Source organism: Chrysochloris asiatica, unplaced genomic scaffold, assembly GCF_000296735.1.
Source record: "Chrysochloris asiatica unplaced genomic scaffold, ChrAsi1.0 scaffold00029, whole genome shotgun sequence".
In the NCBI taxonomy this organism is placed as follows: domain Eukaryota; kingdom Metazoa; phylum Chordata; class Mammalia; order Afrosoricida; family Chrysochloridae; genus Chrysochloris; species Chrysochloris asiatica.
The window spans coordinates 24537195-24553463 of record NW_006408547.1 but is presented as its reverse complement, the minus strand read 5'-3'; positions in this window follow the sequence as shown (position 1 = coordinate 24553463).

The window sequence follows — 16269 nt, the reverse complement described above, 5'->3', positions numbered from 1 at the left end:
GGGGTAATTAAAAGTACACCCAATGAAAGGGGAACTGGAGGGAGTGGGTAAAGAAAATCTTTTGAATTTTCCTTTCAATTTCTCTGCACAATGCTTGTTCTTGTTTTTGTGAAATGCCGTCAAGTCAGTTTCGAACCATAGCAACCGTGCACAGGGTTTCCAAACAGCAGCTGGTGAGCTTGAACCACTGACCTTGCAGTTCAAACTGACTTTGTAGTCCAGTGCATTAACCCACAGCGCCACACCGGACTGTTTAGCACTTTAAAAATGACCCCATCTTTATGTAACATTTTATGTAATAACAATCAGGTGGGTAGGGTGGGAAACGCATTCAAGTTAAATACATTTCTCCCCTTAAGGACTTCTCATAGTCTTTAATTGGTTCTGTAAACACTTGTGTTCCATAAACATCCATGTAGGAAATCAAGGGGAGGGCAAGGTGTTGGTTCTGTGTGAGGAATGGTGGGTTTGGTGGGGGAGCCTGGAGGAAGGGACAGGTCATCTGAGGGAACCTCTGGAGTGAGGGGGTCTCCTCTTCGCTCACTTCAGGTCTCACCAGGTCGATGCAGCTCACAGGGTCAGACTCAAGCCAAGCAGAGCAAGAAAGCTCAGCCCCCATATTCATTGAGATTTGTATTGAATCGGGAGGAGCAAAATGAAGATTACCTCCTTAGCAAATCTATAAATTCAGCCTAAGGCTAAAAGCATTGAGTAACTGCCCCACATTAGCGCCCCTGGGGGTTCAAGGACCAGAGAACAGAGACCTGCTAGCTTGGGCAAGAGGAGACTTTCCTGAGGCTTTTCTGGAGAAGCAAGTTTTTAGGGAATTGTTTTCAGCTCCTTAGTTTTGTACTGCATTCTTTCTTCATGTCCATCTGCCTGAGAACAGAACCTAGAAGCCCTTTCCCATCCTGACTTTTGAAATAGCCCTTCTCCCACTTTACCAGGAAAGGCCAACTTCTCCCCCAAATCTCCTGAGGGTGAAGGCCTCACAGTGTTAGAACATTCCTAGGGCTTCAAACAGAAGTGAGTCCAGCATGCAAGGAACCATGGGAGAGTACGTTGAAGAAACACTGGAGGTGATGGTGTCTTATTTTGCACAAATTTGTGATAAGACTCAATCCATTCACCATTTATTGTCCAACAATTGAGGCAGATGGAAGGGGGAGGGGGGCGTCCAGAAACCAGGATGAAACATGAGCCATATAGTGACTGAAATCTTGTGACTGAAATCCTGAGGAAAGTTGAAGCTTGCCTTCCCTCCTCGCTTGAGCAATTGTAAAGATGTGCATGCCCAGAGCACATAGCCACACCCTGGGGTCATGCCATTTAGAAAGACCACCCATAAAAATTCTTTGTTTTATGGGACTTGCCACCAAGGAAGACCAGCCATAAAAAGTCTGTATTTAGCTTCTTGTGAGATATTTTACAGGTCGGACTGGTTTACAGATAAACCATCTACTAGAGCAAAGTGTCATGAAGAACTACTCATGGTCAACATCCCAGAATAAATTGTCTGCTCCTCCCAGAGGCCTTGGCAGCAGGCTCCATTTTGAAGAAATGCTGTGTGTGCACCGAATTAGCACAGTCCCTCCTAAATCTTCATTTCCCTATGACTAAGCATAAAGTCTCCTCCCTTGTTGTTGTGAAGTGCCGTCGAGTCAATTCCGACTCATAGCGACCCTGTATAGAATTTCCAAGGAGCAGCTGGTGAGCTTGAACTGCCAACCTTGCAGTTCAAATGGCTTTGCAGTCTGGTGCCTTAACCCACAGCCCACACCAGGACTCCTCCCTACCCCAAACCTTTTGGTGGTGGTGGTATGCCATGGAGTTGGTTCGGACACATAGCCACCCTGTATAGGGTTTCCAAGCCTGTAAATCTCCATGGGAGCAGAAAGCCTCTTCCTTTTCCCACAGAGTGGCTAATGGATTCAAACTGCTGACCTTGCAGTTTGCAGACCAAGTCTTAACTCACTACTCCACCAGGGCTCCTCTGTTCAGGAAGACTGAAGGGCTCTGAGGGCGTGACTATGCATTGCTTTTACCCTCCTGTCTCTTCTCACAAGCGTCTTTCTTATAATCATCTTTCTCGTGTGGAACCCCTGCCTCACTTAACTACTCTTAATTAGCAAAAGGCAACACCCCTCTCTTGGAAGACAGGTACCTGGTCAACTGATTGGAAGAGATCCATATTTGTGCCCATTTCAAAGACAGATGACCAAATAGAATGCAGAAATCATCTAACTTGTCATTAAAATCACATGCAAGTAAAATTGTGCTCAACATAATTCGTAAATGGCTGCAACAGTACATTGACAGGGAAGTGCCAGAGGTTCAAGCTGGAGTCAGACAAGGACTGGGAAGAGGGATATCTTGGCCGAAAGCAGAGAATACCAGAAAGATGTTTACCTGTGCTTTATTGACTATGTAAAGGTTTTTGATTGTGTGGATCATGACAAGTTATGGACAACATTACAGAGAATGAGTATTCCAAAACACTTAATTGTGCTCATGAGGAATCTGTGCATAGACCAAGAGACCGTTGTTCAAACAAAACAAGGAAACACTGACTGGTTTAAAATCAAGTAAGATGTATTCCAGAGTTGTATTCTTTCATCATACCTATTCAATCTGTATGCTGAGCAAATAATCTGAGAAGCTGAATAATTAATGAAGAAGAATGGGGTATCAGGATTGAAGGAAGACTCATTAACCACCTGTGATATGCAGATGATACAACCTTGCTTACTGAAAGTAAAGAGTTAAAATTCTTACTGATGAAGATCAAAGACCACAGCTTTCGGTATGGGCTGCACCTCAATGTAAAGAAAACAAAAATCCTCACTACTGGACCAATAAACAACATCCATATAAATGGAGAAAAGATTGAAGTTGCCAAAGACTTCATTTTACTCAGATCAACCATCAGCACTCATGGAAGCAGCAGTCTAGAAATCAGACGACGTACTGCATCAGGCATCAGACAAATCTGTTGCATAAGACCCCTTTAAAGTGTTCAAGAACAATGATATCTGAGGACTAAGGTGGGCTGTGGGTTGATGTGCTGGACTGCAAAGTCATTTTGAACCACAGGTTTGGCAATTCAAGCTCACAGAGGCTCCTCAGAAACCCATTACAGGGTCACTATGGGTCAGAACTGACTCGATGGCACATAACAACAACAGCAACTACCCAAGCCATGGTGTTTTCAATAACTTATATGCATATGAAAGTTGGACAAAGACTAAAGAAGACCATAAAAGAATTAATGTATTGTGATGCTGAAGAAGAATATTGGAAGTATCATGGACTGCCAACACAACAAACAAATTGGTATTGGAAGAAGTACAGCCAGAGTGCTCCTTACAAGTCAGGATGGCCAGACTTTATCTCTCATACTGCAGACATATTATCAGGAGGGACCATCCCTGGAGAATTACATCGTGCTAGATAAAGTGTCAGCTCAGCGAAAAAGAGGAAGACCCCCAACGATGTGGATTAGCACAGTGGCTGCAGCAATGGGTTCAAGTGTAGTAATGATAGTGAGATTGGCCCAGGACTGTGCAGTGTTTTGTGATGTTGTGTATAAAGTTGCTATGAGTTGGTACTGACTTAACAGCACTTAACAACATGAATCAGAATCGACTCAACAGTACACACACATACACACACACAAGTATAAGTCCAAAATCAGCACTCTAGCTATAGAATTTATTTTAATGACATTTTAGAAAAGATAAATAAATCCTTGCTTTTCAATACACTGTGTCCATCAGTCACCAAGCTTTTGTATTCTCTTATTAAAATATGTTTTAGGCTGAGCTGCCAGCCATGAATGCTGTCTTTACTTTTTCATCCAAGGTGAATCTTCATCCTCAAAGAACTGCTTTCAGGGCACCAAACAGGTGAAATTCCAATGGACCAAGATCAGGACTATAGAGAGGATGTTTTAACACCTCAAAACAAAGGTTTTGCAGAGTGTCAACAGTGCGGGCAGAGGTATAGGGACGTGCGTTGTCATGCAAGATCACAAGGTCCTTGGATAGCGGTCCTCGGCATTTAATCCCAAGTTTAGGCTTCAGCTCTTCAGTGAGCATCTCACTGTAAGGATCACTGTTGATTGTTGAAACTTTTTTCTGATAGTGTTCCAATCCTGGCCCTTGAAAATCCCAGAACACAGTAAGCATCAATTTTCCAGCTGATGGTTGACTTCTGAACTTTTTCTTGGTTGATGACTGAGGATGTTTCCATTCCATACTCTGTCGTTTACTCTCAGACTTGTAGTGATGAATCCACGTCATATCACCAGTAATGATTTTTAAAAAGAAACTGTTGCCTTCTTTCAGGTATCAGTCCAACCTTTGTTTGCAGATGTCCAAATGCTTATGTTTATGCTCTTCCGTAAGTTGTTTCGGGCCCCATCTCACACAGACTTTTTGAAACCTGAGTCTTTTGTGGATTATTTCACAGGCAGAGCCGGGGCCGATTTGCAAATGATTTGCCACAGAATCCACTGTCACTTGTCTTTTCACCAGAATCACTTCACGTGCATGCTCAATGTTGTCATCAGCCGGGGACATGGGTGGGTGTTTTAACATAATAGGAGCACCACACCAGGACTCCAGGGACAAAATGAGGGGTCCTTGGCGCTACGGGCTAATGCACCAGACTGCAAAGTCATTTGAACCACAAGGTGTTCTTGGAAACCCTATACAGGGTCACTATGGGTCAGTACTGACTGGATGGCACTTAGCAACAACAACGTCTAAAGAATTTACCAGGAGAGTAAAAAGACCCAATCCTAGTGGCCACCTTTTGGCCAAATAATAGATTGAGTAACCAGCTATATAGACCAAACAGGCAACATTCACCCAAAAGTAAAGATGAGAAGATCTGGTGGCACAAGGAAACTGGAGAGAAACAGGCTAGGGAAGGTGGAAGGGGGACACACTGTGGGGACAGCAACCAGTGCACAGAGCATTTGTGGTGTCAGTTGTTAAACGGGAAACAAACTTGACATGCAAACTTATACCTTGGTTGGTTATGTGCTGTGGAGTCAGTTCTGACTCATCGAGACCCTGAGTAGGGTTTCCGAGGCTGTAAATCTTTACAGGAGCAGAAAACCTCATCTTTCTCCTGCAGAACTGCTGGTAGTTTTGAACTGCTGACCTTGAGATTACAGCCTCACTAGTAACCACTATGCTCACAGGGCTCCTTAAACTTATGCCTACAGCACAATAAAATGTTAAAAGAAATAAAAATTCGTTGATCAGAATTCCCCTCCTACTTGTGGAATCTTCATGCAGCTCCCAGTTAGGAACAGAACGTGTCCAGCTTCTTCCTTTGTCCACTAACAGCCGGTGCATTCCTCCGCACATCACACACCAGGCCTGGAGACCCCAGGGAGGAACAGTCTGGGATCAAAGGTATTCTTTAAATGTCATTTAATTTAGTTCTTCCAAAAGGTAACTGAGAGACGATAGGGAAATCCATCTACCTCAAGTCTGAAAGATTATGATTGACATTTTAAACTATTTTATTAACACTGTACTGATGAATGCACACTGTACTCTCTAATACCACGGTCCGTCCTGCGTAGAGTATAAGGTTTACATGACCTAACATTTCCTACCTGGACTTCTCTTACATGAATCGAGACTCCAGCACTGCTCCAGAAACAAGCGAGTCTCCTAAAATGTCCTACCCCACAGGGGCCCAAGATACGCTGGATTCAGGTAATGTTTGATAAATCTTCAAATGGCATTGGATGAGCTGGTGGGGTTGAGTTGGTGGTGGTTATGTGCCGTGGAGTCGATTCTGACTCATAGCGACCCTGCACAGGGTTTCTGAGGCTGTAAATCTTTACGGGAGCAGAAAGCCTCATCTTTCTCCCGCAGAACAGTTGGTAGTTTCAAACTGCTGACCTTGGGGTAAACAGCCCAACTCGTAACCGCTACGCTATCAGAGCTCCTTGGGAAGGTCTGAAATTGGGGGCCTAATATTTACTGAGCACCTACTATATGTCTTAAGAGTCCTAGTGTGACATTGTGGGTTAATGTCCTGGACTGCAAGCTGGGTTTGAACCTCAAGGTCAGTGGTTCAAAGTCACCAGCCACTCCTCGGAAACTTCCTTGGAAACCCTATACAGAGTCACTATGGTTTGGAACCAACTCAATGGCACTTAACAACGTATGCCTTGCATTATGATGCCTAAGCCTTGCTTTATTTAAGCCTTACACAGCTATAATCACTTTACAAATGAAGAAACTTGAGGCAATGAGAATTTAAATAATTTGTCCAAAATCAAATAGCTGATCAATGGCAGAAACTAGAAACCAGAGATCAGGAAAATGTAAAGCATAGCTCCGGGGACAACAACCTAACAACAACAACAAACATCTCTCCGGGGACAGCTCAGTCAACTGGCATAACATAGTACACAAAGACAGTGTTCTACTTCCTGCTGCGGTGAGCAGCCTCTGGGGTCTCAAAAGTTAGCAAACGGCCATCTAAGATGCAGCTAGTGAATTTTCCCACTCAGGAGAACAATTTGTCCAAAGGGGTAATGGACCACATGAACAACAGTCTCTACTACCTGAGGCCAGAACTAGATGACCGCTGTGATGGGGACCACGGAACGATGTCCTGGGCAGAAGAGGAGAAAAACATAGGACAAAATTCAAAATCATAAAAAAGGCCCAACTTCCATGTTTGGTTGAGATTTGTACAACCCCTAATTCTGTTGTTGTTGTTGTTGTTGTTAGGTGCCGTCAAGTTGGTACTGACTCACAGCGACCCCATGCACAGCAGAACCAAACACTGCCCGATCCTGGGCCAACTTCACTATCGTTGCCACATTTGAGCCCACTGATGCTGCCATTTTGCCAGTCCATCTAGCTGGGGATCTTTTGCTTTGTCTCTGACCCTCCACCTTACCAAACATGATATCCTTCTCCAGCAACTGGTCCCTCCTGACAATATGTCCGAAGTATGAGACACGAAGTTTGGCCATCTTGGCCTCCAAGGAGCACTCTGGCTGCACTTCTTCCAACACATCTGTTGGTTCTTTTGGCAGCCCATGGCACTTTCAGTATTCTCCTCCAACACCATAACTCAAAGGCATCTGTGGCCCTTAGACACCTTTCAAACCTGGACATCAGCCCACCCCCGGGGGTCCCCTTGCAGTCAAACAACAGACCTATGAAGTGCTCAGTGACATATCTGAGGAACATACTCCTCTGAATAGTTAACTATAAGAGACCCAAAGGGGCAGCATTTGCCCCAAAACAAAGCTCAAAAAGTCAGAAGGGGTAGGAATGAATGATGAATGAAAACGAAGAACCCAAGGAGAAAATGGGAAGACTCACACCAAAGGAATTATAAATAATGTCATAAAACAAAACATGCATAAATTGTTGAATGGAAAACATACTTCCTCTGTAGACTTTCACCTAAACCAAACACATAAAGATAACTACAACTTCTAAATGGTAAAGCATGTATTTACCTAACTGTAGACATTTAATTTGGTCCTTCATGCATATATGCAGCCAATATTTATGAAATCGCCCGTATGAGCTGCAGGGATGAATCAAGCATAAGACCTGCCTCTGTGAACGTTACAGTTCAAGGAGAGAAAGAGGAGTGAATAAAAAGCTGGTGGGAATCCTATCGTTCATCACTCTAATGACTGGATTGGAGCATCAGGGCTTGTTACAGTGTGGATCTTGTTAATGTATGAATTCTCAGTCAGTGTACCTAGGGTGGAAATACGGATTCTCACCAAGGGGGTTTAACCAGAATGATCTGGTTCAAAGGTCTGATGAGAACATTCATTAATAGTGAATCCAACAGACTAGGCCTGGTTCATGGGAAGATCAAGATCCAGCTGATTGATCAGCACTTGAAGCCCAGGTTTATTAACAAAAGATGCTTTTCAAATTCCTGATGCCCAGGCCACAGACCAGACCAATTAAATCAGAATTTCTGAAGGTGGAATTGCATATTTGAAGTTCTGTAGGTGGAGTCCTGGTGTGGTACTGTAGGGTAAGTATTGGACTGCTAACCACAAGGTCCGTGATTCAAACCCACCAGCCGATCCTTGGAAATACAGGGTTGCTATGAGTTGGAACCGACTTAATGGCACTGACAACAACAAGGTGATTCTGAATGGACCCTGGTGACGCAGTGGTGCCGTGTTAGGCTGCTCCGGGGTAGAAAGAGGAGATTTAGTCTCAGAAAACCCTGAAGAGCAGTTCTAGCCTGTTCCCTAGGGTCACTATAGCCAAATCAACTCTATGGTGGTGAAGGGGTTTTTTACAGTGGTTGTGACCAGGCTGTGGGTTAATGCACTGGACTGCAAAGTTGGTTTGAATCTCAAGGTCGGTGATTCAAACTCACCAGCTGCTCCTCAGAAACCCTATACAGGGTCGCCATGGGGTCGAACCGACTCGAGGGCACTTCAACGACAACAATGAGCAACCAAGATCAATAACCAGTGCTGTAAGTACAGTTAAGATGATAAGGAGCTCTGGTAGCGTACTGGTTATGAATCAGGCTGCTAACCTCAAGGTCGGCAGTTCAAAACTACCAGTGGTTCTGCGGGAAAAAGATGAGGTGGTCTGCTCCCGTAAAGATTTACAGCCTCGGAAACCCTGTGCAGGGTCACTATCAGTCAAAGCCGACTCCACGGTGCTTAACAACAAGATGGTACGGGAGCGGAACAGAAGGTCAATTATTTCCAGCCAGGGGATTGGGAGTGGGTGTGTTTGTGGTCGGTCTAGAAGAGTGGAACTGAGTCAGGATAGAATGTCCACAGAGGTTTTCCTCGGCTGTAACCTGGTAGCATAGTGGCTACGAGTCGGGCTGCCAACCTCAAGGTCAGCAGTTTGAAACTACCAGCTGTTCCGCGGGAGAAAAATGAGGCTTTCTGCTCCCGTAAAGATTTACAGCCTTGGAAACCCTGTACAGGGTCGCTATGGGTACTTAACTGTTGTTACAACAACCTGGTCTAGCACTGTAGGACAAGCCCTGGACCACAAGGTTGGTTTGAATCACAAAGTCAGCGATCCAAACTCACCAGCCACTCCTCGTAAATCCTATACAGGGTCTCTATGAGGCACAGATGGCCAGGTCCTTACTCATCGCCAGCAGCTGAGTGCCTCATCCCTGCAATACCAGGGTACAATTATGGCGAAGGGGAATCTGAGCCCTTGGTCTCCCTGTTCTGGGGTACAGCAAGCTCTTCCAAGCCTTCTCCCTGCTTCCTTCCTTGCTGCCCTGGAGTAAAAAATTCCAAACACTGGGGCTGGAATGAACCCAGTTGAGAGTTCTAGAGTCTTGTGGAACTGAGTGGTGCTGACAGGAAGTGGGTGACTCAGTTCACAAACCCGGGCAGTGCACGCCGTATCCTATTAATGTCTTCTTGCGGGTCACCCATTTCTGCACTGTCGTTTCAGAACTTAGGCAATGCCAGGCCACAGGAGCAGGTGAGGAAAGGGGATGCAGCCGGGCACATCTTGTCATCAGCTGTTGGTCCGTCAGTTGATGTCCACCTCCAGAGCTTACATGGTCTTTCATGGACAGCATCCCCCTGCTTCCTCCTGGCCAGGGTAAAAGGCTGGGAATCCCTGTGGTGGGGGCTGCAGTACCTCAGGGGCATCTGAGCAGGGAAGTAGCTCAAAGTTCCTTCTGCTCCAGGCACTGTCTCCGCAGTCCTGGGGGAGCGCTTGGTTCTCCTAGGAGATCAGACTTTCGAGGAACAAAACATAGAACCATTTGATGGCCATTCCTGTCTGTCAGTTCTGCCATAAGTGTCCTACCATGAAGCCGTGCATTTTGCAAACTACCTGCTTGAATACGTGAAGAGGAAAATCAAGGAAAAATTGAACATTTAGTACTTCAAGCCATGGTTGGGCTGATTAAAAATATATACATAGCTATGGACAATGGCTGGTAAAGTGGAGGGCCAGAGAAAAAGAGAAAGACCCCCAATGAGATGGATTGGCACAATGGTGGGAGTGCTGGGCTCAGGTGTAGCTACAGCTGTGAGGCTGGTCCAGAACCAGGCAGTGTTTGGTTCTGTTGTGCACAGGGCCGCTATGAGCCTAAGGACAATAATGACAAGGATAATGGTGTGGAGGGAGGGGAAGGTGGGTGGGAGGGAGGAAGCAGATGACTCTCGTTCCAGAGGGGATTGCAATCGTTGAGATGAAACAAAGTGTAGGATTTGTTGAATGTAAAATGGATGATCTTGTCTGTAAACCTTCACTCAATTCACAATAAAAGTAATGTAAGTGTCGTCAAGTTGGTTCCAACTCATAGCAATCCTGTATAAGGTTTCCGAAGAGTGGCTGGTGAATTTGAATCACTGACCTTGCGGTTCAAACTGATCATGTGACTCCATGCATATGAATATATATGACCTGGTCATGAAAGTATGGATTTAATCTTTGACATCTTTATCACTGAAGAAGGAAATCCTCTCCTGTTTTCCCTTCAGCTTTGGTGATAGAGAACATGGCCAGAACATCCAATGATGCAAAAGAGGGTGGTCCACAGCCTCACTGATGAACAGACACCCTTTGTGGATGAAACTTGGGTATGAGGGTGTGGTAAGAAGGAATTATCACATTACATGTTCGATTTCATTATGAAAATTCATCATTTTGTCTTCTTGGTTCCCTGACATCGAGTTTATGGTAAGCACTCAATAACAAAGTGTTGGCGGCTGTTGAATAGATTTCACGGAGTAAACATTTATTTGATCCCTATTATCTGACAAGTTGTCACAACTCCTCTTCCTTCATGGCTCCAGTTTTTTACTATTCCAACTGCCATGAGACTTTGCTGGGTGACTCACCACCTCAGCCTGACAAGATAAGGTTACCAATTTAGTTGAGTAAATAGGCGCTAGTAAGGTTCTGGAAGACATGGCTCTCTGAGCTCCAAAATAAGGAAAACTTTTTCAACCACGTGAATCGTTTACATCCCCTGTCCATGATAGAACCATGAGCGTTTGGGTCATTATGCAGGCAGGAGAATCATTGAAGAAATACAAGGAACTTCAAAACATTCATAGAAAAAAAAAAGTCTATTATCTTTTCATTGCATTTTCCCACAAATCTCTGAAGTCCCTTTGTGTGTGTGTACTGTGTCTAGCTCCCAGCTCTCAAGGATTAGTGGAGTGTTGACAATAAAACATGACTCCCATCCTGTAACCAAATACCATGAAATGAAGAACAGAAAATAAATAATGTAAACCCAGGCCATTAAGGGGATGGACAGTGGCCACCCTGCCTGCCTGTCTAAGAGTGTGGGGCAGGTGAGGAAGCAGAGAGGATACGGTAGATGCTCTCCGATACAAGAATTTTTAAAAATTAAAAACACTTCCAGAGCTTTGTTAGAAGGTCTTGGTAATCATGATCTCCCAGATCTCTCTAAGCGGAAGGGTTCGATTATATCCTAGAGATCTCACCTTTCAAGATCCTTTTGATCACATACCCCAGATGATGTGTGAAACCAAAAAGATGTCTTCCACAGCCCATTCACTCCTTAGAGCAAGAATATCATTCCTGGCCTTGAATTTGGCAATGAGAGTCTTGTCAAATATCTCCTGTTTAAGCCAAATAACCTATAAGGTAATACATCCCAACAGGCTGATCACTGTCTCGTTGAAAAGGAGAGTCATGGCCCTTTACATGCTAGGAAACTCGATCTGTGCTACTGTTCCACCTCAGACTCCATGATGCATATTAAATATTGACATGACAAAGAAGGGCCAACTTTAGTGCTCCCTGGGACCACAATGACAGGGACAAAGAACTACAATAATGAAGTCAGTCCCACCTTCAAAATCCAAACAAGGTACAGCACCAGGCCCTCTATACGTATTGACTGAATTAAATCCTATTATAACACACTGGAGTCCTGATATGGCTCTAGAGGTTAGCACTGGGCAACTAACCCCATGGTCGGTGGTTCAAACCCACCTGTCGCTCCTTGGAAACGCTACACAGGGTCACTGTGAGCCAGAACTGGCAAGTGCAATGGCACTTAACAACATCGTAACTCACTAGCTCTTGTCACCCACGTCTGTCAGTCTGTCATATTGTGGTGGCTTGCATGTTGTTGTGATGCTAGAAACTGTGCCACTGTTGTTTCAAATACCAGCAGGATACTTTCAATATTCTCCTCCAATACCATGACTCCAATATATCAATTCTTCTATGGTCTTCTTTATTCATTATCCAACTTCCACTTGCATATGAGGTTATTGAAAATACCATGGCTTGGGTTAGGCACACTTTAGTCCTCAAACTAACAGCTTTGCTCCTGATCACTTTAAAGATGTTCTGTGCAACAGATTTGCCTAATTCAATACGTTGTTTGATTTCTTGACAGCTGCTTCCATGAGTGTTGATGGTTGATCTAAGCAAAACGAAGGAAAGAGGAAGTAAAAAAGATGAACAGAAATGTTCAAAGGGCATCTCAAAAAGAATTTGCATAGACCTGGAGTTAGAAAACCAAAAGGGAAGAAGATTCTCAGCATTTCTCAAGCTGATAGAATTGTTCAAGCCTTCAGTTTCAATATTGAAGGATTCTATGGGCAAAATGTTGACTGATGCAGGAAATATCAAAATAAGATGGAAGGAATACTCAGAGTCATGGTACCAAAAATAATTGGTAGATGTTCGACCATTTTAAGAGGTAGAATGAAAAACGATGGTTCTGAAGGGAGAATTCCAAGCTGCACTGAAGGCATTGGTGGAAAGCAAGGCTCCAGGAATTGATGGAATATAAATAGAAATGTTTCAACCAAGGAGGCAGCATTAGATGCACTCACTCATCCATACCAAGAAAGTTAGAAGACAGCTACCATGTCAACCAATTGGAAGAGATCCATATTTGTGCCCATTCCAAAGAAAGGTGACTTGACTGAATGCAGAAATCATCAAAGAATTAATGTCACATGAGTGATATTTTGCTGAAGCTAATTCTAAACCAGTTGCAGCAATACATCAACAAGGAGCTGCTAGAAATTTAAGCCAGATTCAGAAGAGCATGTGACACTGCTGATTTCAGGTGGATCTTAGCCTAAATCAGAGAACACCAGAAAGATGATGATCTGTGTTTTATTGACTATGGAAAGGCAGTCAACTGTGTTGATCTTAACAGGGAGGAACGGGTATTTCATAACACTTCATCACGGTCATAAGGGACCTGTACATAGACCAAGAGGCCATTAAAACCACACTGAATGGTTTTAAATAAAAAAATGTGTTAGTGTTTGTATCTTTCACCATACTTCTTCAATTTATAGGCTAAGCAAATAATCTGAGAAGCTGGAGATATTGAAGAAAAGTGCCAAGATTGCCCATTCCAAAGAGAGGTGACCCAATGGAATGCGGAAATCATCGGACAATCTCTCTGATATCCCATGCAAGTAAAGTTTTATTAAAAGTAATACAGAAACGGCTGCAAGCATACATTGACAGAGAACTTCCAGAGGTTCAAGCCGGATTCAGAGGAGGCTGTGGAACAGGGATATCATTGCTGATGTCTGATGGATATTGACTGAAAGCAGAGAATATCAGAAAGATGTTTACCTGTGCTTTATTCACTACACAAAGGCTTTCGATTGTGTGGATCATGACAAGCTATGGACAACATTGCAAAATATGAGTATTCCAAAACACTTAATTGTGCTCATGAGGAATCTGTACCTGAACCAAGAGGCAGTCGTTTGAACAGAACATGGGAACACTGAATGGTTTAAAATTAAGAAAGGTGTGTGACAGGTTTGTATTCTTTCACCATACTTATTCAAATTGTAAGCTGAGCAAGTAATCCAAAAAGCTGGGTTCTATGAAGACAAACGTGGCATCAGGATTGGAGGAAGACTCATTAACAACCTGCGATATGGAGATGATACAATCTTGCTTGATGAAAGTGAAGAGGACTTGAAGCATTTTCTGATGAAGATCAAAGATACAGCCTTTGGTATGGGTTGCATCTCAATGTAAAGAACACAAAAATCCTCACCACTGGACCAATAAACAACATTCTTATCAATGGAGAAAAGATTGAAGTTGTCTAAGACTTCATTCTTCTTGGATCAACTATCAACATTCATGGAAGCAGCAGTCAAGAAATCAAATGATGTATTGCATTAGGAAAATCTCCTGCACAAGACCTTTTTAAAGTGTTGAAGAGCAAAGATGTCAGCTTGAGGACTAAGGTGTGCCTGACCCAAGCCATGGTATTTTCAATAACCTCATATGCATGCGAAACTGGGCAGTGAATACGGAAGACTACAACAGAATTGATGCATTTGAGTTGTGGTGTTGGAGGAGAATATTGAAAGTGCCATGGGCTACCAAAAGAATAAACAGATCTGTATTGGAAGAAGTGCAGCCAGAGCGCCCCCTGGAGGCCAGGATGGCCAAACTTTATCTCTCATACTTCGGACATATTGTCAGGAAGGACCTGTCGCTGGAGAAGGATATCATGTTTGGTAAGGTGGAGGGTCAGAGAAAATGAGGAAGACCCCAGTGAGATGGATTGGCCAAGTGGCAGCATCAATGGACTCAAGCGTGGCAACAGTAGTGACGTTGGCCCAGGAACGGGCAGTGTTTTGTTCTGCTGTGCATAAGGTCGCTATGAGTCGGTACTGACTTGATGGCTCCTAACAACAATATGCATATGACACAACCGTACTTGCTAAAAGTGAAGAGGACTTGAAGTACTTATTAATGAAAATTAAAGACCACAGCCTTCAGTTTGGATTTCACCTCAATGTAAAGCAAACCAAAATTCTTGCAAGTAGACTAATAAATAACATTATGATAAAGGGAGAAAAGATTGAAGTTGTCAATGATTTCATGTTGCTTGGGATCCACAATCAATGCTCATGAATGGAACAGTCAAGAAATCAAAAGACATATCGCACTGGGCAAATCTGCTGTTAAGGATCTCTTTAAAGTATTAAAAAACAAAGATATCACTTTAAAAATCAAAGTGTGCTTGACCCAAGCCATGATATTTTCAATTGCCTCATATGAATGGGAAAGTTAGACAATGAATAAAGAAGAATCAATGTATTTGAATTATAGTGTTAGAGAAAAATTTTGAAAGTAGTGTGGACTGTCCGAAATAAAAATACATCTGTCTTTGAAGAAGTACCACCAGGATGCTCTTTAGGAAAGACAATGACGAGACAGTGTTGTACTTCGTACATGTGGTCGGGAGTGACCAGTGTCTGGAGAAGGACCTCATGGCTGATAAAACTGAGAGTGTGTAAAAAAGAGGATGTCCCCCCTCCTCCCCCAAAGAGATGGACACCAGGATAATGGGCTGAAATGACAATTATGGGGTGTTTCTTTCTGTTGTACACAAGGTTGCTGCGAGTCATAACTGACTCAACAGCACCTAACAATAGCAGCTTCCTATACACCCTGAAGATCTTTCCTTCTTTCTCACTCATCCCCAGAGACTACTGCGCTCTTTGATTTGCACACCCTCCAAATGGCAGTTTGGGTCTCCTCCAAGGACTCAAATCATGTTTCTTTAAAATGCTCTTTTTTCCCTCGGGAACAACAACAAAAAAGAAGTCTGAAGGGGCAGAATCAGAGTTGTACGGTGGGTAGGTAAGGTCTCCTAACGAAATTCTCCTAGGACTAGGACAGTCCTTGCTTCTCTTGAAGAATGAGCAGGTGCGTTATCATAATGGAAAAAAAATTCCTTAGTGCGAGTTTCCTGGCCTTTTTTCTCACCAATGCAGTTTTCTATTTTCTTCCAATTTCTTCCTAATAAGTCCTGTGTCTTTTGAGAAAAAACGACCAAGATTATGTCTTTGGAATCCCAAAAAACAGTTCCATAACTTTCTGAGTTGACCTCTCTGCCTTGAATTTCATTGGTCCAGCAGATCCTCTTGGAAGGCGTGGTTTGGATTGGACCTTTCTTTATGAAGACATCCTAACAAGACTGAGACTAGCATGTTATTGAGAGAACTTGTCTGCATCCATCCACTGATTGAAAAAAACACGTTAAACAAGCTTTGTTTGCAATAAACCCACACATATATGAACTGGAACCCTAATAGCAATATTTTTGACTTACCCTCATAGATGTGACATAGAAGACAGTGATGGTGGTGGTGGTTATGTGCTGTGGAGTCAGTTCCGACTCATAGTGACCCTGCACAGGGTTTCCAAGGCAGTACATCTTTACAGGAGCAGAAAGCCTCATCTTTCTCCCACAGAATGGCTG